The sequence below is a fragment of the Eurosta solidaginis genome, chromosome 5, assembly GCF_040869045.1.
Source record: "Eurosta solidaginis isolate ZX-2024a chromosome 5, ASM4086904v1, whole genome shotgun sequence".
Classification (NCBI taxonomy): domain Eukaryota; kingdom Metazoa; phylum Arthropoda; class Insecta; order Diptera; family Tephritidae; genus Eurosta; species Eurosta solidaginis.
This window is the reverse complement of record NC_090323.1, coordinates 197,541,332-197,564,248: the sequence shown is the minus strand read 5'-3', so window position 1 is coordinate 197,564,248 and position 22,917 is coordinate 197,541,332. Positions and strand designations below refer to the sequence as shown.

The 22,917-nt window shown below is 34.7% G+C and overlaps 1 protein-coding gene across 2 annotated transcripts in view; it reads left to right on the top strand.

Moving 5' to 3' along the window:
- The window catches only part of CapaR (Capability receptor), a 526,950-nt gene that overhangs the window by 215,996 nt on the left and 288,037 nt on the right, over positions 1-22,917 (top strand). Inside the window, exon 1 of one of the 2 annotated variants that reach the window (XM_067787360.1) lies at positions 14,341-14,791. The exons of the other annotated variant lie outside the window; for it this stretch is intronic. The gene's annotated coding sequence lies outside the window, so the exon portion shown is untranslated. Of the gene's footprint in view, positions 1-14,340; positions 14,792-22,917 lie in introns of those variants that run through there. 2 annotated transcript variants of the gene reach the window in all.

The following is a 22,917-nucleotide window of genomic DNA, read 5'->3' as shown; positions in this document are numbered from 1 at the left end:
AGTCGAACAAGTCTCCGAACAAAATATTAAATGTGGTTTATGTACATCTATCAGACGCTCTAGTTCAGCTTTATTGGCGACGATACTACTAATATTTAAATATATACAACTTAGCTCCTCTGGTATTCGTTGCTAAACTCGTGCCTTATTTCTTGGCTGCGAATATTTTTAAAACACCTCAGAACACTTATATGCTCGTAAGCGACGCAAGTATCCCACTCTATATATAGTTTCTTTTGTTGCAACACATTATCGTATGTTACTGCATCTGTTTCCACTAACGCAATATAGCTTACTTCTCTACGATTGGTATTTTCATACAGTTTTAACACTTTAAAATCCTTTCCGTTACATGAGTCATTTTGCTTAGTTAAGCATTCTACCAAACGCTCATTGCTAACTTTTTCAGTTAAACCAACAATTTTTATTTTCTTTTTTATTTCATCCTTATTTTTTGTTTTCTCTGCTTCGTAATCGTTTCCAATACCTTCTCTTACCTTTAGCTGGACTTTTTCACAGGCGTCTTTATTTTTACATTCTACAATAATCGCACCACTATTTACTTCTTTAACATTTTTAACAAGGCCTTCGGTAGGTTCGACAACTTTTTTTAGAGCTTCCTTGGTTTCCTTAGCTTTTTTGCCCTTCTTTTTCGGTTTAATGACAATTTTATTCTCATTTACAGAAGCGATCTGAGCATAAGATGGTTTTTCTGGCTGATCATTTGCCACGCGTAAATCGTTAAGCAATTCATTGCTCTTTTTTAATTCATTAGATAAATCTTTTACTATCTCATTCTTCATTGCAATCAATTTTACTTCTATGTTATGCTCTAAAAGGGAGTTGAAGTCCGTAATAATGCTACTTTTAATCTGGGAGAATTTATTACAAAATATCTGCTCGACTATCTGTTTAATATCAACGGCTTTCATTTTTGTTTCTTCACATTTATTAATCAAATATTTGATTTCCACAAATTTATTATTGGTATCCGATAATGCACATACATTACAGAACCATTTTATGTTCATATTATCTTCTATTATCTTTTTTTCATTTCTTTTAATATTACTGCATTTCAAGCAGAAACTATAGCCACACCCACCAGAGCATGCTACTATGTCATCTACCTGAAGCAGTTTCGCAGTACATTCTTTGCACTCTGCTGGCATTGTAAATGTATATCTTTATAAGAAAATGTAAAAGATATGCAACTTTACATGGCAACTTTGTGATACACAACTTTAAATATTCGCAAGACTGGTTTGAAAAAATAACCTAAAAAATATGTATAAATATATATTTTTCTAACGTGATGGCAGCCCTGTTTTAGGCTGACACTGTTCACTCTTTTATGTCTTCCACTTGCCCTTTCTATCATTCACCTTTGTAAACAAATTCAATGCTTATCAGGCGCTAATTTTTCGCGCTAAGTTAATGATAGCAAAGAAAAGTCAAAAACACAAAATAAAGAGCACAATTAGTAGCGACAGTATAGCAACAAAGCGGCTTGACAGGTTGTTGATGTTCTCACCCGTACTCAGCGTATCAGCAGGCGTTTGTGTGAAAGTGTGCTTGGCGATGTTTGCAGCGCGCCGACTGCGGTAATGGCAGCACAGCAGATAGCTTTTGCAAATTACTAACCACCTATGTAAATACTCCACTCTCCCAAACTATGTTTTTAGATTTGTCCACTTGAATACAGCTTCCCGCACCTGTTGTTAGATGTTGTACGTTTTTTTTAGCGCTTTTGTATGTTGTTTACTATTTTTTTGTTTAATAAAAACACGGAGCACGTATCAAAACGACCGTCTTGTTCTTCTCTTCTCTACTTTCTTAAAGGCCAATAATAATTAAAAAAAAAAAAGATCTTTATTGCCGAAATTTTTGCCACATCTATTTTTCTGTTCACTGCTGTAACTACAAAACTTCACATTATTCCAGCGCGGTGAAACCTGTTAAGTTCTTTTTTCACTCAAAACATCTTTTTGATGTTACTGTTGTATGGTCTCGCTGGAAAAAATATTTAAATTTAACATTTAGTGTTATTTTCATTCAATTTATTTATTTTTTTTTCTATTCAACCCTTGAATTTTATTTACCCGAGTCTCTCAGCTTTTAGCACCGCAACAATGTTATGCTGCCAGTTTTCCCACGCTCCAATTTCTTTTGTTGTCCAGAAAATTTATACTCATTACGATTTCGCCATACATACACACAACCATAGAAAAGTCCCGTTTTAATTGTATGTATTTGGATTTCTTTGTTTGACCACAAGCCGCAAGTAATTGAAATACGGTCGGAGCATATTTAATTGCTAAACCATAATAATCCCTAAAAAAATCTTGACACACGTAGAGGTCAAAAGTGTGTGCGTGTGTTAGGGTGGGTTAAAGCGGTTTTGACTGCATCGTTGCTAGAAAATTCGGATTCTGTAAGTACATATACTTAGTTCTATGAAAAAGCTTCCAAAAATCTGAGTCAACTTAGAATGTATACAATTTTGAAAGATACTTGATAGTAAAAACTATTGTAACGAATTTACTTGCAAATCCTCTTAAATGCAATCCTCTGCTAAGTTCGAATCACTAAACTGTTGAATAAATAACTCCAATTTGTAATAATGCAAAATCGCCTTTATTAAAGTACTTCACAATAATACTCAAACTGTGCAACGAATAGCTTGCTTAATAACCAAACTGATTGATAGCTCAAATGAAACTCTACTATTCAAAATAATACTGCTCTTGCTCGCTAGATAGCGTTTTAGTCGAAACTGCTTGACAACTCAAATCAAACTGAATTACAGCGCCTCTACAATTGCCGCCTTTTATACTCTTTGATTTCAACCTTCGCATCTTCTAGGCGCTTCCAGAATCTACTAGTTCAGCAGCTCTCAAACTTCTCATATGTAACTACAATTGCACAATTTTATAGTTTTTCTCATTGCATACTTATAGGAGTATCTCAGATATATGCATGTGCTTGTGCATTGACTCTCCGCTGCTCGTATACGTACATGGTACATATGCGTAGACGCAATTATTGTTTCGTTTATGTAGATGCATAATGATTGATCTATGGATATGAATTCGCGTCACTGCTTAGCATCGGCTTAGAGACGATAGCATCGCTCAGTGCTGCTAACATTCGTTACACTGCCCGTCCCGATCAGAAAAATCTCCCGATCTAAAAATCAATCTCAATGCTTTGTATGCGGTAGATGGTATCACTGATCTTCTTCACAACCTTGTGCGGGCCTTCCCAACTGCACCGAAATTTGGCTGGAACACCTTTCCGCAGGTGAGGGTTGTTTAACAGTACCAAATCTCCCGCCAAGAAACCTTCCGAATTAAAGTTCTTGTCATGCCAGTGTTTCATCTTACTACTCACTACCCTGGGCCGTTCCTTCACACTCTGTTATTTGGCCAATGAAGTACTTCATAGAGCTTGTGCTGGACGGATTTGCTTTGCATAATCAGTATCGTTCCGACGCTTCTCAACAGTAGTGTGCCTTGGCTTGAAACCACCCTTGCTTTCTTTCTGCGAAATACTTTCCTTCGTTTTAGTACGTCCGTTAGGGCTTTTCAATGCCAGTGTTTCTCTCACAGGTACCTTCGGTTTTGATTTGTTTTGCCCATTTGTTCCATCAACTTTTACCTTTGAATTTCGTGGCGTTTGTCGAGTCTTCTCCACCAGCACCCGATTACTGCTGAACCCTTTTTCCAAACTAAAGTTAAGTGACATGTCCTGGTTCTTATAGCGCATGATTTTTCTCCGCATATCGATCCTGATGTCATGGTCAACCAAGAAGTCCACTCCCAATATGATTTCATCAACGATCTCCGCCACAACGAATTTGTGTAAAACCATGACCTTCCCAATTAGGACTTCACATATCACTTCTCCCTGGACTTGGTTATACTCGCCTGTGACCGTACGCAACCTTGCTCCAGGTAATGAATTTAGTCTCCTGTAGACCAAATCAGATCGAATCAAGGAATGAGATGCGCCCGTATCTACAGTCAGTACATGTTCTTTGCCATCCACATTCCCTCTGACGGTAAGAATGCTCGAATTTCTACCAATTTGCAACACAGATATCACAGGACATTCAATAGCTGCAGGTAGCTCTCGATTTTTACATCTGGCACGCTCTTGCTTATCTCCTCCAGCTTTGCGTTTACGGCCACCCACAATGTTGGAACTACTAGGATCAAGATCGCAATGACGGGCAATGTGACCGGACTTCCCGAATTTGAAACATTTGATAACTTTTTCACCCCGCTTTTGCGATCCTTTCAGCGCCTCCAATATTGCGTCTACCCACTCTGGCCTTTCTACCTCCACACGGCGTGCTTTGTAAACTGGCTTACTCAAAAGTGGCGCTGTTTCTTGAGTCAGTGCATGGGATACCGTTTCTGCGAATGTTGGCTTTGGGTTTGCGTATGTGGCTCGCTTCGTTTTGACGTCCCGTATGCCATTTATAAAGCTCTGAATTTTTATCTTTTCGGTGTATTCCACGGGTGCGTCGGCATTCGCCAAATGTGTAAGCCTTTCGTCATCTGACGCAAACTCCTGCAAAGTCTCATTAGCTTTTTGGTAGCGGTTTTGCAACTCTATTTGGTGTATCTGCTTCCTGTGTTCGCTTCCGTATCGCCTCTCTAGAGCGCTCATCAATGTTTCGTAGTTGTTCCGCTCTCACTCGGGAATAGTCTGTAGGATTTCAGCAGCAGATCCTTTCAATGCCACGAATAGTGCAGCAACTTTATCTTCAGCACTCCAGTTGTTCACTGCTGCGGTCTTCTCAAACTGAATCTTAAACACCTGGAAAGGAACAGAGCCGTCAAAAGATGGTGTTTTTACCTTCGGATTGCTCGCTGGCACAGCTGGGCGGTTTAGTCGTAACTGCTCCATACGACCTTTTAACGCTTCTATCTCGGCATCAATTTTGTCCTCGAGTTGTAAATTTTTGCATCCTGCTCTTCCAGTTTCACAAAGAGCTGCGATAATACCTGTTCCGAAATTTGTGCCGACATTTCAGATATACGTGCCTCTTGCGCTTCCAGTTGAGATGCCAAATATGTCTTCTGTTCTTCCAATTGCGATGTCTCCTGTGATTCAATCTTCGCTGTTATACGGTTCTCATGTGATTCTAGTTGTTTTTCCATCTTGGATGTTATGCGTGTCTCTTGCGATGCCAGTTGAGATGACATTTGTGACGACATTTCTGGAATGCGTGCCTCCTGTGCCTCCATCTTGGATGTTACTGTCGACGTTTGTGCAGATATTGCAGCTAATATTGTGTTCAAGTCTGTGTTCGCCATTGTCTGAGGTGTTTCGTTTTTTTCTTTAATTTTTGTTGTTGTCTCGTCCCCATCAGGATAAAAGACATACTCGTCCACATCAATTCCTTCTGCTTCCATTGCCTCTGGTAGCCGTGCCTGAAGTTCGAGTTTAACGCCGCTTGGAGTCCATCCACGGCTCTCCAACTCCTTCTTTAGTTGCAGGATCTTCAATTCACTGAACTTTGCCATGTCCTTGTTGTCTGGAATTTATTCAACAATTCCTCTTCTGACACCAATTGTATCGAATTTACTTGCAAATCCTCTTATTTGCAATCCTCTGCTAAGTTCGAATCACTAAACTGTTGAATAAATAACTCCAATTTGTAATAATGCAAAATGGCCTTTATTAAAGTACTTCACAATAATACTCAAACTGTGCAACGAATAGCTTGCTTAATAACCAAACTGATTGATAGCTCAAATGAAGCTCTACTATTCAAAATAATACTGCTCTTGCTCGCTAGATAGCGTCTTAGTCGAAACTGCTTGACAACTCAAATCTAACTGAATTCCAGCGCCTCTACAATTGCCGCCTTTTATACTCTTTGGTTTCAACCTTCGCATCTTCTAGGCGCTTCCAGAATCTACTAGTCCAGCAGCTCTCAAACTTCTCAGCTGTAACTACAATTGCACAATTTTATAGTTTTTCTCATTGCATACTTACAGGAGTATCTCAGATATATACATGTGTTTGTGCATTGACTCTCCGCTGCTCGTATACGTACATGGTACATATGTGTAGACGCAATTATTGTTTCGTTTATGTAGATACATAATGATTGATCTAATGATGTGAATTCACATCACTGCTTAGCATCGGCTTAGAGACGATAGCATCGCTCAGTGCTGCTAACATTCGTTACACTATTGTTCCTGGCCGGTGCGATTTTAGCAGCTCTCCTCAGTTGGCTCACGGCGCACAGTGGTCTGGATTTGGCTTTCAGTGGACTTAGGGAAATGAAAAAAATATTAGTTAATAACACAAAAACTTTGATGGGGTCGATTTTAAATCTAATCGCATGACGTTTTTATATATGAGTATTTTTTCATAAAGTCTTAAACAAACAAGTTATAGCAAATTAAAAAAATGAATGTATGGGAAGAATCACATTTTTACCGTTAACTCAGTTTCCTCACATTTCCTCAAAACTTGATTAATTTATTTATATAGTTAGGGTTATATACTATGCAATGTACCTACTCGGTTTCATGGTTCGAAAAGGTTCGCGCTTTTATTTTTTTTTTTTTTTTGAAATGAAATGAAATGAAAATTTTAGTATTGCGAATCACTTTTTAATTTTGGGTAGAATTTTAAACCAAAAATATTTTTTTTTGTTTTTTGTTTTTCTTTTTTTCTTTTGTGTGTTTTTTTTTATACTCAGCTGAGCAGAGCTCACAGAGTATATTAACTTTGTTCGCACAACGGTAATCCGTTACGGCATAAACTAATCGAGATAGATATATACTTCTATATATCAAAATGATCTGGGCAAAAAAAGAAATTCATTTAGCCATGTCCGTCCGTCCGTCCGTAAACACGATAACTTGAGTAAATTTTGAGGTATCTTGATGAAATTTGGTATGTAGATTCCTGGGCACTCATCTCAGATTGCTATTTAAAATAAACGAAATCGGACTACAACCACGCCCACTTTTTCGATATCGAAAATTTCGAAAAACCGAAAAAGTGCGATAATTCATTACCAGAAACGGATATAGCTATGAAACTAGGTAGTTCCGTTAACCTTATAACGCAAAATAGAAAATTATTAAAATTTTGGACAATGGGCGTGGCACCGCCCACTTTCAAAAGAAGGTAGTTTAAAAGTTTTGCAAGCTGTAATTTCGCAGTCGTTGAAGATATCATGATGAAATTTGGCAGGCACGTTCCTCCTATTACTATATTTGTACTAAATAAAAATTAGCGAAATCGGATGACAAACACGCCCACGTTTTTTTCAAAGTCAAATTTTAACAAAAAGTTTAATATTTTTACAGTATATAAGTAAATTATGTCAACATTCAACTCCAGTAATGATATGCCATCTTTATGGAAATATCCCGAAATGGCGTCCACCTATAGAACTATGGCCCACTCCCTTTTAAAATACTCTCTTTTGCCTTCCATTTGATACCCATGTCACACGAACACATTCCAGGTTTACCATAGGTTCATTTTCCTACTTTGTGATTTTCCCTTATTTTGTCTCTCAGCTGAGTATGTAATGTTCGGTTACACCCGAACTTAGCTTTCCTTACTTGTTTTGTTTTTTTTTTTTTTGGTTTTTATTTTAGTATTGCGAATCACTTTTTAATTCTGGGTAATATTTAAAAACAAAAATATTTGATAATTCATATTATACATTAAATTTTTATATTCAATTTACATTTAACAATCCAAAAAAGTTCAAATCAAAAATTTAGCATTCCAGCTTGTTCGTTAATTTTTAGTTTGTTTATACGATGCTTACTATTCCAACTTGTTCGTTAGTACCAAAAGAGTAATTAAAAGCAAAAATTATTCGATCGGTCAATAGTCCATGAAATCTCCAAATATACATATACATAGGTATATGACCAGAAAAAAAAACAACTAAAAAAAACAATTTTTATTATTTTACGTAAATGTTGCGTTTCATATTAGCATGTATATTCGTACCAAATTAAAACCGAGAAACTAAAATATTTAGTTTTCTGTATCATAGCTGAGGTTTTGCGGTAGCAGTAGTAGAGATTTCACTTCTTCGGATATTTCCTCATGCTTACTAGGTAACTCCGATCTCCTCGATGAAATAAATGGGTCAGAAGTAACTAACAAATTATTTAAAATGTTCTCATTTGTGGCTTTGCGGCTAATTTTTCTTGCATGGTCCCACCGATATGCTCTAAAATCCTTGTTTCTTGATTCAGCGGCTTCTTCGGACAACTTTCCAATAGGAATGGAACCAAAATGCTCTATTGCTCCGTGTACTAAAATTTTATGCACACTTGAAGGCATGTAATACCATTCATATAGTTCGACGTAAACTCGAATGGTTTCTCTGGCGTACATGTCGAACTTTTGTACATCTATGGGACACCCACATGAAAGTGCCCCTAATACTGTAGGGAATCTTTGAGTGAGATTTTCACTAACACCAGTTATAGAGGCGGTAGTTTTAATGTCAGCGAAATATAGTCTAGCGGTATTTCCATCATTCGTTGTACCGTGCCCTTGCTTTACCACGTCTAACAATAAACCAGTCTGATTTCTGAATGAATCCTGTACTGCTCTCCGCTTTTCACCAAATTTAGATTTATTATCTCCTTTCGCTATCCACGATTTAAATTCTAATTGGTAAGATGAATGAAGAATATACTCCATACACCGAATTCTCGCATGCAGCGTTGACATCCCATATTTGTAAATGTCAGTATCAACGTCTATGTTAAAAATTAAAGTGAGGTAATTCATCTCTTTTGGGTAGCCTTACATATGTCACAACGTTACGTGGATGTATCACTCAAAATTGATGAAACTTTTCCATCAATCATGGTTAGTACTAATGAGTGACTGACTTTAACTTTTTCACATTTTGTTTCCGTTAAATTGTCGATTTCGAATTGAATCACACTCATTTCTTGGGTGATAGTATATTTGTTTTCTTCAGCAATTTTCTCAAGTTTTGTTTAATGGCCTACTATCAACTCTTTGTAACCTTTTTTATAGCAAGTAAATCTAAACGTCACTTTGATTTCCTGTCCAATTATTAACTCGGTTTAACCTCTAAGACTCGTCGAGTTTTCGCGAATTTTGCACACATTTTTAAAACAAAATTGAAAGCTTCTGGGTTAGACCTTGATACGTGTTTTTATTGAGAAATAGTAAAAATTATTTTAGTAAAGCGAAAATTTCTGGAAATTGGAAAAAATACCTAAATGTACACATATGCTCGTTAGGGTATGTCGATATGAAACCCGGTTACTAAAAGTGTCATAACTTGTTTAAATTAGGTTTTACGAAAAAATTTATTATAACAATAAATTATGGAAAAAGGTCACAGAATACGAGAATGTACACTTAAAGTCCTAAGACCCAATTTTTCAATTTCGGTCCACTGTGTGGCGGTGGTTTGGCAAGCCCTCGAATGTGTATTTCCGACATGAAAAGCTTCTCGAAAAAATGCATCAGCCTTATACTGTTCTCACACAGAAACTTAATGATCTCATTTCACCTTCTAATGAAATCGTAAATTTTTTGCTTTCACACAAAGTAACTGCTCGATTAGTATGAAGGATGAAATGTCAAGCGAATAAAATGACAATGCTATATGACAGACAATCATGGCGGAACGATACAAGGTGGCAGCATGGTGACATACCTACAAACAAAAAAATTCCATGTACTTGTAAATTCGATGGACAAATGTCAAAATCGTACTGCGCCGGTAGTTGATGTATCAAATCAAATAAAAAAGGTTATAACCAGCTGTTCGATGCGGCCACCTTGTATCGTTGCGCCATGCAGACAATGACATTTACTTTGACAAATGACATTTTAAAGCACTGAACACACCAAAAACTAAGAAGCGGAACACGGCCAACAGAGTTGCATTGTGCTTTTGACTTCATCAGGCATTCGATTAGCTACTAATGAAATAATTATAGATTCGAATTTTGTAGGGAAGATTGAGCTCAATTAGCGTCTTAATGTAGAAAACTGCCTTTATTATTCAATAAGCCGTCTGTGTGAAAATAGTATTAGCCTTAATAGTCGCCTTAAAACATGTAGGTTCGGGAATTTGTAAAAAAAACTGAGAAAGTAACACGCCACGAATTAGAGGAGAATCCCGTTCTTAGTCTCCTCTGATGTATAACGTGCAAAGTTATTAATATTTTAATTATTAACATTATAAAGACGTTGGGATATATTTCTCATATTGAGTATATGGGTTTACGAACCGGTACAGAATGTTCTGCAAAATTAGAATTCCCAATAAATTTTTTAGTAATGGCACAATAGACTTAAAACGAATTATTTCTTAATTGGTATTTCAGTACATTTTTATACTCAGCGTGCTTTGCACACAGAGTATATTAACTTTGATTGGATAACGGTTGGTTGTACAGGTATAAAAGAATCGAGATAGATATAGACTTCCATATATCAAAATCATCAATGTCGAAAAAAAATTTGATTGAGCCATGTCCGTCCCTCCGTCCATCCGTCTGTCCGTTAACACTATAACTTGAGTAAATATTGAGATATTTTCACCAAATTTGGTACACGAGCTTATCTGGACCCAGAATAGATTGGTATTAAAAATGAGCGATCGGATGATAACCATGTCTACTTTTTATACATATATTCAAAATTTTGGGAAACACAAACAACCTGATTATCTTATAACTTTAAACGAGCAATTCTTGTTTGTTTGTATAGCCGAACGATCTCGGGAACAGCTCAACCGATTTAAATGAAATTTGGCACAGAGATAATGTATCACCTATTCGAAAAAAAAAAAGAAACGTTGCCAGCACAGTGAAACGTTGCCGAGCAAAGCTCGGTCACCCAGGTACTTTAATAAATAATACAACTAGAGTGTTGAAATTTGACATGTGGACTGATATTGAGACTCTTGATAAAAATTAAGAAAAAATGTTTAAAAATCAATATTATTTCACTTATCAAGGTTTATTGTAAGAGGAAATGGAGAGATATTTGTCTTTTTAAACGGGTGGTTCCACGTGTTATGTAGAAAAGTAATTTATCGGAAATGAAATGTGCAATTGAAGCTCACGCTGAGTATATAATATTCGGTTACACCCGAACTTAGGCATATTTACTTCTTAAAAATATTTTACCTACAACAACGACGAATATGAGTAAGAAGGCAGAGCTACGTAAAAAAATGTTGTACATTTGGACGAATAATCTCAATGTTAGTTACGAAAAGTCCCGTCCCAAAACGGTTTTTCATTCCCTTCCTTGGCAATTCAAGGAAGGCTTCGTCAAGGACAAGGCAAGAAGTGGCCGCTTAAAGGGATCAACAGACGTCCATTTGGAGAATAATATTTCAGCCCTAATGGAGAAAACCCGATCCATGTCAACAAGAGATGTTGCCCAAATAGCCAAAACCACACTTGCGCAAATCACATGAATCAAGCAGAAAATTGTTGGAAAACCTACAAAAGAAAAAAATTCTCAAAACCAAGTGAAAACAGACATCCAAAACTATTTCCATGGGACGTAAGCTTTATAAAACCAAAATGGTAACCAAAAAACTTTCGAGAAAACGTCTTTAAAAATGGACCTGAAAACGTTGCTGAATACCTAGTTCTACTTCTTGCAGTCTGGAGAGGATAATACTGATTCGGAGAAAGCCATTCAAATAGCAAAGTTTCACAGAAAGGTCTGATTTGTAAAGTTATATATGAATGTGGGACGTAGCTGCAGAATATTACGTTCGTGTCATCCAAGAGGGAAATACTTGAATTGACTCAACGTGCCTTAGTTGACCTAATGGTCAAAAATATGGCGTAAGCTACTCTTACAAGGTTTAAGGCCGCGGGGAAGCTTGAGAGCAGGAAGTTTGGCCACAGCAGTATAGCGCAATCTGTTATTTAGCAAATGAAATATATGGTCGCGTGATTAAGCTTTAAAAGAGATCTCAGGTCCACAATTGAGCCGAAGGGTTGACGCCAGGGTGCAGAAATGGCAGAAAATACTATACAAATATTTCCAAATAAACAAAAAGGGTATGGTTTGATGTTTACTGAAAAGGTAGATTCTACAGGCTGCCAGATGATAGCTGCGTATTTCAGTCGTAAATTATAGTCGTGAAGAAAGCCACGGAAATTCTGTAGGTAGCGTGCTTAAGCTGCAGTTTCGTAAATATACATATATTTATAATATATATTAGATTGAAAGTCAGGCGGCGATTAAGGCAATAATATCACACAGTACTTCATCAAGCAGTGTCCGCCGGACAAATAAAACACGGTGTATATATTTGATATTTCTACTTTAGTCTGAAGTCATCATCACGAACAATTGAGAATGTTATACGGACTGTATACTGTGTTTTATTTGGTTAAGGCCTCGAGCTCATAAAATCGTTTAATTAATTTAAAGATTAAAGGCCAATAATAATTAAAAAAAAAAATCTTTTTTGCGGAAATGTTTGCCACTTCTATTTTTCTGTTCACTGCTGTAACTACAAAACTTCACTTTATTCCAGCGCGGTGAAACCTGTTAAGTTCTCTTTTCACTCAAAACATCTTTTTGATGTTACTGTTTTATAGTATCGCTGGAAATAATCTTTAAATTTAACATTTAGTGTAGAATTTTCATTCAATTTTTTATTTTATTTTTCTATTCAACCCTTGAATTTTTTTGACCCGAGTCTCTCAGCTTTTAGCACCACAACAACGTTATGCTGTCAGTTTTCCCACGCTACAATTTCTTTGTTGTCCAGAAAATTTATACTCATTACGATTTCGCCATACATACACACAACCATAGAAAAGTCCCGTTTTAATTGTATGTATTTGGATTTCTTTATTTGACCACAAGCCGCAAGTAATTGAAATACGGTCGGAGCTGTCCAGGAATGCAAAGAATGATTGGAAAAACTTCGCTCAGGCCGGCCCATACCTCTGTACTAGGTTACCGGTCATACAGGCATAAAAAGTATACAAAAAGCTGATGGGTTGCAAATCCTGCGATATTAGACTCTAAAAGTATCTCATATCTCTGAAGAGAGAAAAGTTTACGCACTCGATGGGTAACTAACTGGATACTGCCTTCTGACGTCACATGCTTATGAGTTAGGCCTCAGCAGTAACAGCAGATGTAGGAAGTGTGAGCTGCAAGAGAAAACGGTTGAGCACGTTCTGTGTTCGTGCGCTGCGTTTGCCAGTTTAAGTCACCAGCTCTTAGAGGGGGCAGAGGTGCCAAATCTCAAGGCAGCAATTAAGTTAGGTTGTAGAAAACTTCTGGTACTTGCCAAGAGGTAGGAATTATCTATAACATAAGTCCTGCAACCTGGTTGAGGTTTTTATCTTTGGTCGTCAAACAAATTCTGGTAAAACTATGGACACATTCAGTCTATGTGAGGTCTTTATTGACCGGCCACTTCAATCTTACGTAGAAAGTCTTATTCAAAAATGTCTACTTCACAAATAAAAAGAGATATTCCTATTCCCATACCTCCAGCAGCTATAGAAAGTCTAATTCCATCAACATCCGTGTTTCACCCAATCTTGGACTTTCGTATTTGACTTCTCACGATTTTATGTATAGTTCGTACTTGCTTCGGACGGTGTCGGAAATATTGCTCCATACAAATTTACCCACCTTAATATGTAGATATCTACTAAATAAATGTTGAGGCTTAAATGACACAGAAAAAAAATGTTTACATTTCACGCATCGCTGGCTAACGAGCCTGCAAATCACGGCCATAAAGGCAGAAGGGCGACAGCGCTAGAGATTCATTCATATGTCAATTTTTTTATGTATGTATGTGAGCTAACATACAATAACTGAAAGGCTGCGTTAACAAAAGTGCGAATTAATCTAAATATGTGCACATACTAAATTCGCAGTACACAAATACCTACCAACAGTAGCAATACAAGTTCATATGTTTACATGTCAAAAAATATGTAAAGGTGTGGGTGGCATACTCGAATATACTAAACACGTATACATATGTGTATCTATGTTAACTTTTATACAACACGTGGTGGTATCAATTCATACAAAAATAAATAATAACACGTTCCACTATGAGTAGCACACCAGCAAAAGAACATTAAACAGCTGTTGCTCAAAAAACTGTTATACGCCTGTTTGTATGCAATGAAAAAACAAAATGTCCCATTCGAAAATTTATGAATGAACAGTGTTTGTAGATGGTTAAGATGTATGAGACGTCAAGTTTGTGTTAGAGCACAGTAAGGATGTTGAGCAATAACACGGACAGTAGCGGTAAAACATTCAAACGAAACGATGCTCAAAACAAAAGTGCGCGCATATATTGTGATTTGAGTGTAATCCTCAAAGCTCGTTAAAACTTTGTTTGTTGAATATATTTAGTAATTTATGTGTTAAAATGTCGGTTGAAGTGAAATTTTAGAATACGTATTTGTGTATGCATATTTTGGCAAATTAAACAAAAATTCTTCAATTCTTTCTTTATCTCTTCAAATGAATTCAACACGATAAAGACTTTATGAGTGAAGTGCATGTGGAAAAAAGTTGAACGACAAATGCTAGTATAAAAAATAGATGAATTAAAAAAAGTAAGAAAATAAAGAAAAAAAAAGTTTTTAAAGAAATCCAGTGCAAAATTAAAAAAAATTTCAATAAACAAATAAACAAACTGTGAGTCGTATTGACTATAACTCAATCTAAAGAATAGCAGCAAATCAACAAAGCAGCAAACTCATAGTCAGAGGTGCTCAACACCTATACATTCGCAGCACTTTTGTTTTTGTTTTGCCCTGTGCTATCTGTGCCTAACAGATACAAATTCACGCTTTGCATATAAAAAAAAATTTCATAGCACTCTCATATGCCCTCAGATATAACTTCGATTCATATGAAAGTGAATGAATTTCATATGAAAGTGCAAAGAAAAAGCACTTCCATATGAAGACAAGGCACTTCGGTATGATACTCAAATGTACACTAACAAATTGAGAACAGAAAAATTTTCAAAAATATTGTAGCACTGAGAACAATTTTAGTTCTAAATTTATTCATTAAGGAGACCATCACAATTCTTTAAATATTCAAAATAATTTTTTTTCTTTTAAATTTAACAATTTTCAATGTACATTATACTAGGTTGAAAAAAAAGTTGCTAATGTTCGCCCCTAAATTTAAAGATTATTTTGAGAGGGTTTCGGAAAATTTTTTTAAATTTTTTTTGATCCTTCGAAATACAGCCGAAAAGGTATTTTCGTTGTAACTTGATTACTTGACGTCCGACTTTTAAAATTGATATGCCATTATTTTAGCCTTGAGAAGCTTCACATTTCCGTTTAATGTCCTTTTAAGCTATGAAGTCGTTTTCACATGATTAGGTCAGCTAACTAAATTTTATCCCCCTAATGTAGCCTTTTTTCCTTACCAAACGAAAGCACTTAAAATTCTAGAAAATATTGCTTTGAAACCATATTACTAAAATAATAAACAAAGAAATGTATAGCACTTTCACTATTAATTGCAACTGTTATTTTGCCTGATTCTTATTATACTTAGAACTGAAACTCATAATATTTTTGGAGGAAAAATGGCAAGGTTTGCATTGAAAAGTTAATAAAGATATGCCAAATATCATGAATAGGGGAAGTCAAAGTAAATAAGTGAGTCAAACCTGTTGTTTCGTATTTAGAATTATAACACTATGCGACAAAATCAAATTTTTTTCTGGGTATTGGACAAAACCCACTTTTTTTTAGAGATTGAGGCTTAAGCAAACAAGTACTATCTCCGTTTTTCGAACTTAGCCTCCAAAAAATAGATATCGGCTTTCGAAGTTCCAGAGTCTGACTTTTCACCTCGCATACAGCTGTTATACTAAATTTCTCAAAAAAAAAAAGATATCAGCCCTTCAAATAATGGAAAAGAGCGGACCACGCCTACATTTTTACTTGTTTAATTTGCTGAACGCATTAACCAAAAAAATAAAATAAAATTTCGAAATGTAGAATTTCGAACTTCGAAATTCGTAAGCCGATATCTATTTTTTGGAGGCTAAGTTCGAAAAACGGATATAGTATTTTGTTTGTTTTGTCCAATACCCAGAAAAAAAGTTGATTTTGTCGCATAGTGTTATTATTATAAATACGAAACAACAGGTTTGATTCACTTATTTACTTTGACTTCCGCTATTCAATATATTTGGCATATCTTTATTAACTTTTCAATGCAAACCCTAATAAAAAATTTTGTTAGATGACCTAATCATGTGAAAACGACTTCATAGCTTAAAAGGACATTAAACGGAAATGTGAAGCGTCTCAAGGCCAAAATAATGACATATCAATTTTAAAAATCGGACGTCAAATAACCAAGTTACAACGAAAAAACTTTCGAAGGATCAAAAAAAAAAAAATAATAAAAAAAAAAAATTTTCCGAACCCCTCTCAACATAATCTTTAAATTTAGGGGCGGACATTAGCACCTTTTTATACCTTTCATGAAAATGAAATGGTATATTAATTTCGTCACGAAACCGAAAATTGTAAGTCCTTAAAGGAAAATAGATAGACCCACCATTAAGTATACCGAAATAATCAGGTTGAAGAGCTGAGTTGATTTAGCCATGTCCGTCTGTCCGTCTGTCCGTCTGTCCGTCTGTCCGTCTGTCTGTTTGTATGCAAACTAGTCCCTCAATTTTTGAGATATCTTGATAAAATTTGGTGAGCGGGTGTATTTGGGTGTCCGATTAGACATTTGTCGGAACCGACCGGATCGGCCACTATAGCATATATCCTCCATACAACCGATTTTTCAGAAAAAGAGGATTTTTGTAATATCTTACCCAATTTAACAGATTGAAGCTTCAAACTTCACCATATACTTTCGTATATTGCACATATTGTTGCCTGAAAAAATTGATGAGATCGGTCGTATATATAGTATATATCCCCCACAACCGATTGTTCAGATAAGGAACTTTTCGTAATTACTGCCCCATTTTAAGAGCTAGAGGCTTCAAATTTCAACGAATGCTTAGGTATATAGCATATATTGTTGTCTGAAAAAATCATAAAGATCGGTAGTATATATAGTATATATATATAGTATATATATATATATATATTTTCGCAAATTTTAGCCCCATTTTAACAGCTAGAAGCTTCAAATTTCACCGAATACTTACGTATATAGCATATATTGTTGTCTGAAAAAATCATAGAGATCGGTTGTATATATAGTATATATCTCATACAACCGATTGTTCAGATAAGAAACTTTTCGCAATTTCTACCCCATTTTAACAGCTATAAGCTTCAAATTTCACCGATTGCTTACGTATATAGCATATATTGTTGTCTGAAAAAATCATAGAGATCGGTTGTATATATAGTATATATCTCATACAACCGATTGTTCAGATAAGAAACTTTTCGCAATTTCTACCCCATTTTAACAGCTATAAGCTTCAAATTTCACCGATTGCTTACATATATAGCATATATTGTTGTCTGAAAAAATCATAGAGATCGGTTGTATATATAGTATATATCTCATACAACCGATTGTTCAGATAAGAAACTTTTCGCAATTTCTACCCCATTTTAACAACTAGAAGCTTCAAATTTCACCAAATGCTTAAGTATGTAGCATATATTGTTGTCTGGAAAAATCATAGAGATCGGTTGTATATATAGTATATATCTCATACAACCGATTGTTCAGATAAGAAACTTTGCGCAATTTCTGCCCCGTTTTAACAGCTAGAAGCTTCAAATTTCACAAAATGCTTACGTATATAACATATATTGTTGTCTGAAAAAATCATAGAGATCGGTGGTATATATATTATATACTTCATATAAACTCTCATTTTTGCCCCTTTTTTACGGCTAGAAGCTTTAAAATTCATCAAATTTCATCAAATAGTTACGTTTACGTCATATATTTTTGAAATACGTGATTCGTAGTCATAGTTTTTACATGCGGACCACAAAAAACGTGAAGCTTTGCATCCTCACACAGATTACCTACCTATTTTTATACCTTTCATGAAAATGAAATGGTATATTAATTTCGTCACGAAACCGAAAATTGTAAGTCCTTAAAGGAAAATAGATAGACCCACCATTAAGTATACCGAAATAATCAGGTTGAAGAGCTGAGTTGATTTAGCCATGTCCGTCTGTCCGTCTGTCTGTTTGTATGCAAACTAGTCCCTCAATTTTTGAGATATCTTGATAAAATTTGGTGAGCGGGTGTATTTGGGTGTCCGATTAGACATTTGTTGGAACCGACCGGATCGGACCACTATAGCATATATCCTCCATACAACCGATTTTTCAGAAAAAGAGGATTTTTGTAATATCTTACCCAATTTAACAGATTGAAGCTTCAAACTTCACCATATACTTTCGTATATTGCACATATTGTTGCCTGAAAAAATTGATGAGATCGGTCGTATATATAGTATATATCCCCCACAACCGATTGTTCAGATAAGGAACTTTTCGTAATTACTGCCCCATTTTAAGAGCTAGAGGCTTCAAATTTCAACGAATGCTTAGGTATATAGCATATATTGTTGTCTGAAAAAATCATAAAGATCGGTGGTATATATAGTATATATATATAGTATATATATATATATATTTTCGCAAATTTTAGCCCCATTTTAACAGCTAGAAGCTTCAAATTTCACCGAATACTTACGTATATAGCATATATTGTTGTCTGAAAAAATCATAGAGATCGGTTGTATATATAGTATATATCTCATACAACCGATTGTTCAGATAAGAAACTTTTCGCAATTTCTACCCCATTTTAACAGCTATAAGCTTCAAATTTCACCGATTGCTTACGTATATAGCATATATTGTTGTCTGAAAAAATCATAGAGATCGGTTGTATATATAGTATATATCTCATACAACCGATTGTTCAGATAAGAAACTTTTCGCAATTTCTACCCCATTTTAACAGCTATAAGCTTCAAATTTCACCGATTGCTTACGTATATAGCATTTATTGTTGTCTGAAAAAATCATAGAGATCGGTTGTATATATAGTATATATCTCATACAACCGATTGTTCAGATAAGAAACTTTTCGCAATTTCTACCCCATTTTAACAACTAGAAGCTTCAAATTTCACCAAATGCTTAAGTATATAGCATATATTGTTGTCTGGAAAAATCATAGAGATCGGTTGTATATATAGTATATATCTCATACAACCGATTGTTCAGATAAGAAACTTTGCGCAATTTCTGCCCCGTTTTAACAGCTAGAAGCTTCAAATTTCACAAAATGCTTACGTATATAGCATATATTGTTGTCTGAAAAAATCATAGAGATCGGTGGTATATATATTATATACTTCATATAAACTCTCATTTTTGCCCCTTTTTTACGGCTAGAAGCTTTAAAATTCATCAAATTTCATCAAATAGTTACGTTTACGTCATATATTTTTGAAATACGTGATTCGTAGTCATAGTTTTTACATGCAGACCACAAAAACGTGAAGCTTTGCATCCTCACACAGATTACCTACCTATTTTTTATTTTATATTTATCTTAAAAATCGTTTAGATATGTTCAAATTTCACTGAATGCTTACGTGTATAGCATATATTGTTGTCTGAGAAAATCATAGATACCGGTGGTATGTATAGTATATATCCCATACAACCGATTGTTCAGATAAGAAACTTTGCGCAATTTCTTCCCCATTTTAACAGCTAGAAGCTTCAACTTTCACCAAATGCTTATGTGTATAGCATATATTGTTGTCTGAAAAAATCATTGAGATCGATGGTATATATAGTATATATCTCATACAACCGATTGTTCAGTTAAGAAACTTTGCGCAATTTCTGCCCCTTTTTAACAGCTAGACGCTTCAAATTTCACCATATGCTTACGTATATAGCATATATGGTTGTCTGAAAAAATCATAGAGATCGGTGGTATATATATTATATACTTCATATAAACTGTCATTTTTGCCCCTTTTTTACGGCTAGAAGCTTCAAAATTCATCAAATTTCATCAAATAGTTACGTTTACGTCATATATTTTTGAAATACGTGATTCGTAGTCATAGTTTTTACATGCAGACCACAAAAAACGTGAAGCTTTGCATCCTCACACAGATTACCTACCTATTTTTTATTTTATATTTATCTTAAAAATTGTTTAGATATGTTCAAATTTCACTAAATGCTTACGTGTATAGCATATATTGTTGTCTGAGAAAATCATAGATACCGGTGGTATATATAGTATATATCCCATACAACCGATTGTTCAGATAAGAAACTTTGCGCAATTTCTTCCCCATTTTAACAGCTAGAAGCTTCAAATTTCACCAAATGCTTACGTGTATAGCATATATTGTTGTCTGAAAAAATCATAGAGATCGGTGGTATATATATTATATACCCCATATAAACTCAATTTTTGCCCCCTTTTTACGGCTAGAAGCTTCAAAATTCAACAAATTTTATCAAATAGTTACGTTTACGTCATATATTGTTGAAATACGTGATTCGCAGTCATAGTTTTTACACGCAGACCATAAAAAACCAGAAACTTTGCATCCTCACACAAAGTACCTACCTGTTTTTTATTTTATATTTATCCTAAAAATCGTTAAGGTATGCAGATCTGTTCACTATATATTTCTCATCTTATACATCCGATTATTCGGAGATTACGAACGGGATAAGATTATTGTTCAGCCCCATTCATGAAAGGTATGAAGTCTTCGGCACAGCCGAAGACAGTCCCGTTCTTACTTGTTTTTTTTGGAAGGGGGCCAACCCAGTCTAATATACATATTACTCTTATTATATATTTAGGCTTGAAATAAATTTGAATAATAAATTTTAATACAAATAATATGGTATATTTATTGTTATTTGTACATTAATTTAAAAGTTTTTGAACAGCCCTGATCATAGTAAACTAGAAAGTTTTTTTTTGCATTCTTCCTATCTTTAATTTTAATTGATTTGAATTTCAATGAAGGTCCGCGTATATAGGTATGTACTTCGTTTTAATTCAACCATTTTCGTCATATCATTTTTAAGTGCAAAGCATCATAAATCTGTTTTATAAATTTTCCTCATTTTTTATTTAATAGAAGCGAAAAATATTTCGGAAGTTGTGAAAATTTGGTTTTTAAATTAAATAAATTATATTACAAACTGCATCTTTTAAGTAGTAAAACTTTCCTTCACAAAATCCTGCAACATTATTTATATTTATATTGGTTGGTTTCATTTTGAGATTGCCATCTCCTTTTGAGAGTCCCTACTCCAGTGAAATGAAAAAAAATAAAATCAGCTGATGAGATGAGCCAACCATATAGCTGAGCCATGATTTATATGAAAAAAATTAATTTTGCCGACAACAAAAATATTAACAAAATTCAACACTCTTTTTAAGCGGCATTACACCAACATTTTGCGAGAGCTAAATTCATAAGCAAGAATATTAGAACATTTTTTAAATTTTTTCGAAAACATTTAAAACGTAGCATCATACGTCTATTATAAAAGACCCGTGGTCCCCTTCGCGTTGCAGTGGAGTGAGGCGGATATAACAAGTTAAACAAGTAAAGTTGTCTAAGTTCGGTGTAACCGAACATTATATACTTCAATTGAACATCTCATTTCAGATAAATTACTTTTCTACATAACACGTGGCACCGCCCGTTAAAAAAAATGTCTCCCCATATCCTCTTACAATAAAACTTGATAAGTGAAATATTATTGATTCCAAACTATTTTTTGCTAAGTCATAGCTTATTACATATTCTAGTCTACGACCCTTTTAAACTTATTTTATATCCAAGTTGCCGTGGTCTTTAACCGATCGCGTCAATTTGTACTAGAAATATTTTCTGTTATAAGGAAAATATGTGTACCCAATTTTATTACGATCAGTCAATTTTTCTTCGAGTTATGCCTGCCGAAACAGAAAATTGCTTAGGCTTTCCTATTTATTGTAATAAATCCACTTGGGAAATTAAATACCATTGATATAAAGCTCTATTTTGCATAGATATATAGCTTATTTTATTTGTCCATGACCCTTTTAAAATTCTTTTATATAAAAGTGGGCGTGGTCCTCAACCGATTTCGTTAATTTGTCTTAGAAAGCATTCCTTATAGTAAAGGCAACCCCTCTGCCGAATTTTGTTACGATAGTTTTAACGATGTTTAATTTATGATAAATAATATTTGTAAAATTGATTTTATCACAAGTGGGCGGTGCCACGCCCATTTAAAAATTTTTTTTTTTCATATTTTTATCAAGTCTCAATATCAGCCCACACGTCTAATTTCAACATTCTAGATCTATTATTTACTAAATAATCAGGTTTTTTGTGTTTTCCAAAATATTATATATATAAAAAGTGGGCGTGGTTATCATCCGATTTCGCTCATTTTCAATACCAATCTATTCTGGGTCCTACAGTAAAATATAAGCATCAGATCATGTCTATCATAATTTAAGTACATTTTTGGCACAAAAAAATTGCACTCTTTAATTCATTTAAGCGAATGTGGGGAAACAACATTGTTCGTCACATTATTGGGGCTTGGAGACATAGATTTCTTGTGTTACCTACATTTGAGCAAGCAACATATAATGGGCTGTGTGGAATCTTTCACCATTTAGATATTTGGGTGTAAATTTTTGACAATAAATAAGTAACGCAGCATCATTATAACATCATTATAACAGATCCTATTTTCGAATGTAACTGAAGAGATGGCATTCCCGATGGTTCCAGCGATTTCAAAAACTCAACTGGGTAATTAACTCCTTAATATTCATCAACAATAGACTTGCAGGTT